Source organism: Malurus melanocephalus, unplaced genomic scaffold (assembly GCF_030028575.1).
Source record: "Malurus melanocephalus ecotype Western Australia unplaced genomic scaffold, MMel_1.1 scaffold_461, whole genome shotgun sequence".
NCBI classification, from domain to species: domain Eukaryota; kingdom Metazoa; phylum Chordata; class Aves; order Passeriformes; family Maluridae; genus Malurus; species Malurus melanocephalus.
The window spans coordinates 211,767-221,357 of NW_026623693.1; positions in this window are offsets into that span (position 1 = coordinate 211,767).

A 9,591-nucleotide genomic window follows, 5' to 3' on the forward strand; every position below is an offset into this window, starting at 1 on the left:
CTTTTTTAGTTCCAACTATTGATTGTACAAAATGGAGGATCATGTCAATATTCATAAATACCTGAAGGGATGTTGTAAATTGAAACCAGAGAATAATGGATTTTTTTTAAGCCAGGGTGCCAAAACTGCAAGGAAACAGTACATGTGCAAAGATATTTACAACTGTGAGTACAAACTGAGTAAAAATGCCCCCGATTGTGCCGACCTTCGACTCATTACATTGCTAAATACCTTAATATTCCTCAATATAAAAGAAACATATTTTAATTACATTTATGCACAAGTGCATCTGAGTTTTGGATAAACACTCATGAATAAATGAAAAACCCAATGAATACCAGACTTCATATGAAAAGCACTGACAAAAGATTTAATTGTAGCTCTGAGAGTGGTTCTGATGCAACATCATCCCACCTAGCATAAGTTTTAAATTATATTTGATTATAATGATTATAACTTTTTACATAAAGCAATCATTTGACTGACGATTGCATGGAAGAGAAAATGGAAACCTAGCAACGTGACAATTCCTGTTATTATAGATGGACCCTGGCAAAAAGTATAATCTGTTTGAAAACTTCACCCTTGGTATTTGATGYGAGCTGTAATTTAACTCCGTGAAGGAGTCTTTAAGTCTTTAATCCAGAATTTCTCTTCTCTGCTTTTCACACTGTTAAGTACAAAGGTAACAGGCTGCTTGCAAGTCATATCAGATATCCTTTAGGTTTATTGGGTTTCCAACACTTTTATCTTGGAAGACTGAATGAACAGAGCAGGGCACCCAGGACASCAGTACAGCTAAATCCCAGTGTATCTACTTCTTCAAGGCTGACAATTCCCATCTACATTGTTTGCTTTAATCATTAAAACCATGAAAATGTAAAAAGATCTTATTTAGAAGAATGTAGTGAGAATCTCACATTATATTGCTCTTCTGCTGTGATCTGACTGGGGGGAAGAATATAAATTAAGCCTATTTATTTGACTTTAAATTCTCGTGATTTCTTTATGAAGCACCATGAGATCTGCAGGTCAAGGCTGTAACTGAAGATGTAAAAATTTTTTTCAGAATTCATTTAAACTGAGCCAAGAAATATGAAACACCACCACCTTTGCCTAGAAAATAAAGGTCACATTGTCATAAATTTAATAACCTCCAGAATATATCATTTCAACCCATAAACATCAGTAAATAACTGTCATATTTATAGTTMCATTAATATTTATTCATTGATCAGATTTTCAGTGGAGTCTAGAAAAAACTAGACACTTGCTATGATAAGAAGCAATTATCACATCACTTTCAGGTTAAATGTTTTTATCCAAATGTCAGTAAGAAGTTCACTCCGTTATTTTTATGCCGTGTTATTTTTATATACATGGCCATGGATTATTCAGCACACACACAGAAACAGATAAATTGAGCACTTACTTACCAGATTGTACAGCACTGCAGAAAATCAGATGGAGCAGAAGTAGCTTAATTCAAATTCTTTAAAAGTACAAGAAAGTCTAATAAAATCATTCACCTTTTCTCATTAATATTCTTTTTTCTCCTCCTAAGCTTGACATTTTTCCATGATAAAAGAGATTTTTCTAGCAATAAAACACACTTTTTTATGTAATTAACAGGGTCAAGACTTTTCTAACAAAGCTACAAAAATGAATTAGTGATAAAGAAAATGGTTTGTCCCACTCAGATTTTCTTCCCAAACAYAGTTTAGGTTCACTTAAATTAATAAATCTTCTCAAATACACAACAACAAATGTTCCACACCTATATCTAGTCTAATASGCAAAATGCTAAACAGCACAAAAGAAATACTCATGGTGGTTTCCACTGGGTTTTATATTTGATAGTCACCTTTCTGACAACTGTGTTGTGTAACGTTTAATTGGACAGACCTCATCCTGCCTGACTGCTCTTTTCTCACTTTTGGTAGCCACTATCTGTCTTTCATTATGCAGCTTCTGTTATCTCCAGTGCATGTTCTTTGGGGCTGGCAACCTCAGACATCTGAAGCAAAGGTCTTTTGAGACAAAATTGTGTGTTACAGTGACACATGGTCATCACAGATGTGTTCAGTGTAATCTTCTACTGGAGATGACATCTTCTAGGACTCGAAACAATATTTTTGTTCAGCCTTATCCACATCTCTCTATTTTTGCAAGTCCTCCATGACTCTGATACCCACTCCTACACAGTGCCAGTAACCTTGTTCTCAGCTTCCAGCTAAATAAGGTGTCAGCAGGTGTGTCAACCCATGCTTCACTGGTCCTATCTCATCATTCTGCAGAACCAAATACACATTGGTGTCTCATTCCACTGCCACCTTTGTAGGCACTTTATTATTTTGACACCCTGTCCTACCACGCTGTTGGGAAAGGGGATAACAARCCAGAGGTCCCATGTCTGAGCTCATATTTCACTGTGAACTGCTTCTCAAACAGGAGCCCACAGACAGAAATTACTGTGCCTGATACATTTGAAAATAGATTTGATGTGCATGATCATCTATTTGACTGCTCTTTCAGAGACTGTTTCAGAGAAAGTGGGGTAAGAGTCAGGGGCAAACACATGTGCCCATTAATCATAACCCAATCTCTGTGCTAGGCCTTTCATTTTGCTGTGTCAGCAGTGTGGATTGCCTTTATGATTTGGCCTTCACTTTTGGCACATGCAGTAGGCCTTGACAGCTTCCTCACTATCCATGTCCTCCTGAGCCTTTGGTRTAAATTATCTCTAACTCTCCTCTTCATTTCTTTCTATTCTCAAAAGCATTTTTTGAGCATTACAATGTTTTTAAGCTGCTTTATGAATCACTATCATTTTAACACTATTCCCCTTTCCTTCCAGAGGAAGTGGGAGCATCCTATTGATTAACTGTATAAGCTGGAAAATTGCTCTTCTGCCCCCTGTGTGCTAATAACCTAAATTGCTTTCTGCAGAATGTCATCCTGGTACCACAGCTTCAGCAACCACTGTCTCTCTCTTGGATAAGACTAGTTAAGAATTTTAAATTAGACCAATTTTCTCACTCTTAACTTGCCCTGCTCAGTGCTGCCAAATGCCTTGTAGAAGTCTGTCTGAAATCCTTAAATCTCTTCCAGGTTTCTCTTCCCTTTGCAAATCATGTCTGCAACTGGAAAACAAAACCAAAACAGTGAAAATGACAAAATGCCTTCTGTSTTTGAAGTGGGGTTTGTGAGGCACCACGTGGAAACGGAAGCAGGTAGAACCTTCACAGGGACAGATCCTGGATTTGGTACATTGAGCCGAGTCCTGATCCTCACTCTGAGTGTATTAATAATCACTGGACTTGATAACCATGGGCTTTAGGCCAATGCTCTCCAGTTCTAATCACACTGCTGTGAGTAGAGCAGTTCCTGAAGGTGCCCAACAGCAGTTTCACCTTGTACTTACCAACACTGTATTTAAAATCTGTGCTTTAGGCCACATTAAGGCAATGTGAGTTTTATGTAACAAGTGAAAAATGCATAAATATTTTCTCTTGAAWTAAAATAAAAATATCACTACAGCAAGCTGAACCAACAACAAAGYCCAGGGCAATACCTCCAAACAATCCACTCAGAAAAGTGCTGGTTTRCATGACACCCAGGTGGATTTCTCCCTCAGATGGGGAAAACAACCAGCTGGCTTTGTGTGTGTAAGTGACAGTGATTGTGCTGTTAATGGAAGTGACATCTACTCCAGCTTCTTRCAATCCTCAGACATCAAACAAGTCAAAACACTGAGGTAAAAGTCTGTCTTAGATCCTGAATGCTCTCATGCACAACACAGCATGCAGCTCCCCTGGTGTGATCCCCTCTTATTCCTCTCCTGCCCACACAAAAAGGAACAGTATTCATCTTAAATAATTTATTTTATTTGATGTGTTCAAGATATTTTTGACTTTATGTACAATTCAGAGCAATTTAAATTTGTGTGCCCTACCTAAATCTGCTGTTCAGATGTGTTCAGGAGTGCTGGGAGAGCACAAGCTCCAGAGCCTTCTGCTGCACTGTGAGCCAGTTCTCCATTAAATCCCTCCATGAGAGGGATTTGCTGCCCAAGAGAGACATTTGCTTACTTTGTGARGTAGCACCAGCATCACTTGCTAAAAATTATGAGTAATGAATTGACATCTTTCTGGTAGCACCATGACAATCAGGAGCCCTCACATCCCATTTGTTTCTGTGATAAAACTATTCCAAACTTCACCTGCTGTGACATGACCAGTGCTCACCATATGCTGAGTTTAAAAGTAGTGATGCCTTCCTAAGAGATTCATTGTATATAATTGTGTTGGGAGGATTTGAGATTAACATAAAAAGTGACTCTGCTATGAGATCAGATGCTGCCAGTGACAGCTTCTAAARGTGCCACCTCTTTGTGAGATGGCATTTCAAATAGGAAAATGAAATGCACAAAGGMTTGCGGAAAAATTAATCCAACTTAAATTTTAGATCCTCATGCACTATATGKTTTTTTTTGAAAAATGAAATCCTCAGTGATGTATTTATACCTGCAGATGAAAATACATCTGATTTGTCATAAAATCATTAATGAATAAMAAACACCATGTGCTCTGCCTGGATAAAACTGATCTGTCGGCATGTGAGTCCATGAGATGGATTTTCACTTGGGTAGTTTCAAAAACATTTGGGAATGCGTTTTCCTTTTCTTCTTTCAAGTTCCCTTTTCCTGCAGCTTTCTGTTGCTTGTGAGCCACACAGACCCAAAAGCTGATTAAATACAGTGAGTCAGAGCGTTCCTTTCAGGATTTCTTAGCCAAGAATCAACAATGGAGAAAATAATTTGCATGAGTTTCTAGTCTATGAAACAGCATTCTGTCCCTTTGAATACTGAAACACAAAGAGAGAGGATTTTAATTCACCTGCAAGGTCCTGCCCTTTGAGATTGTTTAGGTAAATTGACTTTGTGTAATGAAATTCTCATTGCTTCTGGGAATAAACAGAATAATATCTTTTAAAAAATCATTGCCTACATGAGAATTGCTCCATTTCTAGTTACACACTATATCCAGGAGCAGTATTACAAACTAAGTAAACATCAGACTAACAGGATAGCATTTTTAAAGGGGATATCTTAGCGATGAATTATGTCCAGTGGGAAAGCTGTGAAAAGCTCTGCCTCCCACTGCACTTCTCCATATTAAAAAGGAAGGGAAAAACGGGCCCCACAAATGCCAGGATCTAGCATCAGGTCTGAATCATTAATGAGAAGCAGCAGATTCAGTTTCTCCTTAAGTGCAAAATTTATTGCGGCCTGAATGGTTGTACCTTGGGCTGGTGCATGCACAGCATTCTGCTTTATTTCTGTCTAGGTCACTGATTGTGCCTGGAAAATGGAATGTTATTTGATAGGTGAATTTGTGGGTTCTGGATATGCTCTCAGCTGCAGTAGAGGACATCAGCCATTATTTCTCAGACCCTTTTCCTYTGGTGGCACAATGTGCMRTTATGTGCYTGGATTCAGGGTGAATCTGCTCACRCTGCAGTCTTGCCTGTGGGAGAGCAGCAGATGAGGATATGGTCTCATGTGCAGTCTTTACCMCCCTTTTAGGTAAAGAGTATAATAACTACATATGGTCTTGTGAAACTTACTCCTCAGTCCATATGGAGAAACTTCTGAGCATGTGTTTACAAACAAAACCACTTTTTCCTCAGGGCTGGGAAGGAGACTTTTCAAGAAAACTGCCTGTCCAGACAGCACTTCTTTGGCAAAACAGATGTTATAATTTGTATTTCCTAGAGCTTGGTTGTATTTCCTTGGTTTCTTGGATTCTGGGAATACTTCCACAGTTCATTGTGCATCCTACTGATYGAAGGATGCAGCTCTTGTTCTCTCACTATTACAGGTAAGGGCACTTGAATTACAATGGATTTGCTTCCAGACAAGGTGAAGACCTGATGAAGTATCTCACCTGGATAGAGAAAATTCACCCACTTGGCAAGACCTCATTCTGCTTTGCTGCACTGCCTAATATTAGCTTACATTTTACAGTTGAATGCTATTTAATAGACACTGGTTAAAAGAAAATATTGCTAATTAGTCAATATATTAATAATATTGCAATAGACCATGGGAACCAACCAAGGATAATTGGTGCTGGACACTTTGCAGAAGTTGATGAAAGCCAGTATTTTCCATGAAAAGCATGAAAGATAAAGCTAATGATAATATTTATCTTATTAGCAACTTACTCTTGTTTTCTACAAACACCATGTTTGAAATTATGATTACTTATGCACGAAAACCTGAAACTCATATGTATTTGCTTTATGATGACTGGAAAACTGAGAGTAAAGTGAGGCAAGCAAATACCCTGCTTGTTTCTAACATCTCACTGTGCAGACAAGACAAGCTGCACTTTGCAGTACCTGATGTCTTGTCTTTAATTGTGTCTCATTAAACAGCAATATRACACTGAATTGGTGCTATGCACGAGTGCCTCACCATCACCTGCTTGGGCTGATCTTTTGTGAGCTAAAGTGTCTAAACTCTGTCATGTTCTCAAAGAGACACAGCAAGCAGGAATGCTCCTAGCCTTATCAAGGGAGGCTTTCAGGTGTTTTTTCAGCGTAGCTTATCCATCYACTGAAAACCAAATCATATTTCATTTTCTTCAATGGTTACATTAAAACTGCTCAATTTGAACATTCAAGTATAGGATCTTCTAAAAATTAACAATTCTAATCCTGTTGCTTTTATTTCATACACTAAATAGTAAATTGCTTCTGAAAAAAATTGCTTTTGACTTTTATTGCCTAATGAATTATTCACTTCAAGTGGGAAAGGCAATTTTATAGTATCTTGTAAAAAGTATTTTAAACACGATGGTTATTATACATTTTCAGTCTCTACCACAGATTGTTTTGAATGTTTTAACTGTGATATGAGATTTTAAATATTGAACATATTGGGTGCCAGTGAATATTTCAGAAAACACAGACAAGCTCTTCTGCCTTCACAGTTTGTATTATTAAACTGTCATAAAGTGGGAAAAGCCTCTCCTGTCATGAGACTCTGTCAAAGAGGAAGCACAGGCGTGACTTTGATGAGAACCTGCAATGGTAAAGGTCTGAAAGAAGGCAGTGTAGAAAGAGAATAAGAAATATGAATGTAATAGAACAAAAAAATACAAAGCTGGCTGGCATATTGAAACAGGGGTTCATGTTTCATCCAGTCACAGCTCTAAGCAGTAAGGCTGCCTTGGCAGATGAATGGCATAGGTTACAGAGATCTCTGTGCAACTGTCGAGCTGTAGCATTTAAGCTGGGATTTGAGCAAGTGTTTCAATCAGATAGGGAAATTCTGATTTTAAGGGGGATTATAGACTGCAAGGCCTCACTCATAGTCAGAGAGATGCAGATCCAATGTCARAGCATAATTCTCAGTTTGAGGGCAGTAAATGTTACCTGATGCTTTCCAGACCTGGTTTGTTTTGCTCTAAATAATAACAAGAATTAGAATACTTAAAACTAAAATTTTATTTTCAGATAACTCCAGCTGGTTGTGGCTGCCTGGAATTCCTGAGCCCTCCTACCTCAGCAGCAAGTTCCTCCCTCGTGTAGGCTGTCCCAGGAAGATGTTTATCACTGTCTGACACAAAGGTAATCATGCTGGGGGGAAAGGTTTTAACACCAAACTGGCATTATGGAGCTGGAAATATTCACAGGACAGAGAAACTGATAAAAAAGGGTTAAACATGGATCTTGGAATGTAAAAAAATGAACCACTTTTAACATTGAAATTTCCTGATAAAATTTAGTTTGCCTGTATGGATAAATAAAATTAGATACCTAAAGAGAAAGAAGTCTTAGGAATCAGCAGATCCCCACAAATATTTAAAACATGTCTACACTGTCGAGCTGTGTTGCAATAACCTTTCTGAARTTTAGGTCTGCCTAACACATCCACTGCTACATAATGTACGAGGTATAGGCTTCTTTTCATGCTAATCTGGTAAAATCCCCTTGATCTTGAAAAGATAAAAGACATTGCAGGGGCTATCTTTTACTTTCATCYTCTCCGTCTATTATCCAAGTCTTTATCTTGTGAGTCACCTTTGTCTCACCTGCTCCTTACCTCATAATTCCTCTCTTGAAAGAGTGCATTAACACGTTTAGAAGATGCACAAATAGCCTTTTCTTACAAAAAAATTTATGACAGTCTCTTGAGATCAAAAGGATGATTGTCATTTATCTGCTGTTTAGACATGCTTAAGTGGGYAAACTTCTTACTGTCCTGGAGAGTCATTTTAAGGTCAATACTGTGTGTAAATAACACTATTCAGCTGAAGTTTAACTGACCAAAAAAAGAGATGAGGCTTCTCCATTAAGGTTCAAGATGAAATAGCAATTTCCCACATATACTAATGATCTCTGTTCCTCTGAGATCTAATCATTCTTTAAAATTCCACAAGGGAGAATTGTTTTTGCTTTTATGATCCAGAGGTTTTCCATCCAGAAAATAATATCCATAATATATATGGCATCGATAGAGAAAGGGCAAATCTCCTCATAAAAAAAAAATATAAATAAAAAAATAAAAACTTGACTAAATTCTAACATAACAAACTATTTGTACCTGTAACACATTTCCAGTTATTCTTGTCAATCTACTATATAACAGTTAACTGGCCTTCTGATACACTGTGGTCCTTTCTGTGCAAGTGATTTAACTTTCCTTTGAAGAGCAGGGATAGCACAGAACTGAAAACAACCATTTAGGGGAACCCTGGGTTAGCCTCATGTTGTCCCCATTGATATAAAATCTAAATTTGTTTCAAGGTCCATATTCCCCATGAGTTACCACACTGTGTTTTAGGGATTGAAATATGAGAAACTTCTGACACAAGCAGATTTATCAACCTGTATGAAGGTTGATAAGAAATATGTATGAAGAAATACATGATCTCTGATTTAGTTTTACCTGTCCAAGAAAGAGCCTCCATTTTTCCTGCCTGGGTCTTACAAGGTGCCAGAGGTGTAGCTTAGTTGTGACACACAACTTAAAAACAGGGGCAGTTTCTTTGTCCATGAAGCSCTTAGAACAATTAGGTGAAGAAGCTGAAACAAGCCAAAGGAAATGCTAAATATCTGGGTTTATGTATCAAAAGGCAAACTCTTAATAGCAATGATGTTAAATAGATGATAYTGTTTAAACCAAGTGAGACCTGGGGATTTTAGAAAAATATTTACATTAAATTGCAAGTCAAGCAATGCCCTTGAAAGAGGATTTTTCATTATCATGGATCAGGAATAGGAAAGTATTTCCCAGCAATAAATGATGATGCAAAATGGATTTTCCCGTCATGGTGCTAAATTCTGCCTTTTGCTATCAATAGGATTAACTGGATGTTAAATACCTGAGGTCTTTACATCTGAGTTGCAAATGTTTTTAAAAAATTTAAATTGCCACTTCATGAATGCAAAGGAGAAGCTAAAATACAAAGCAATACAAGGGGACTATTTTAAACCAGAAAAGTAGTACTCTCTGGACAATGAAATGGGGCAGAATCTCTTCTGGTGAGAAAGCTCTTTGTTTTCCACCTGGATGAAAGA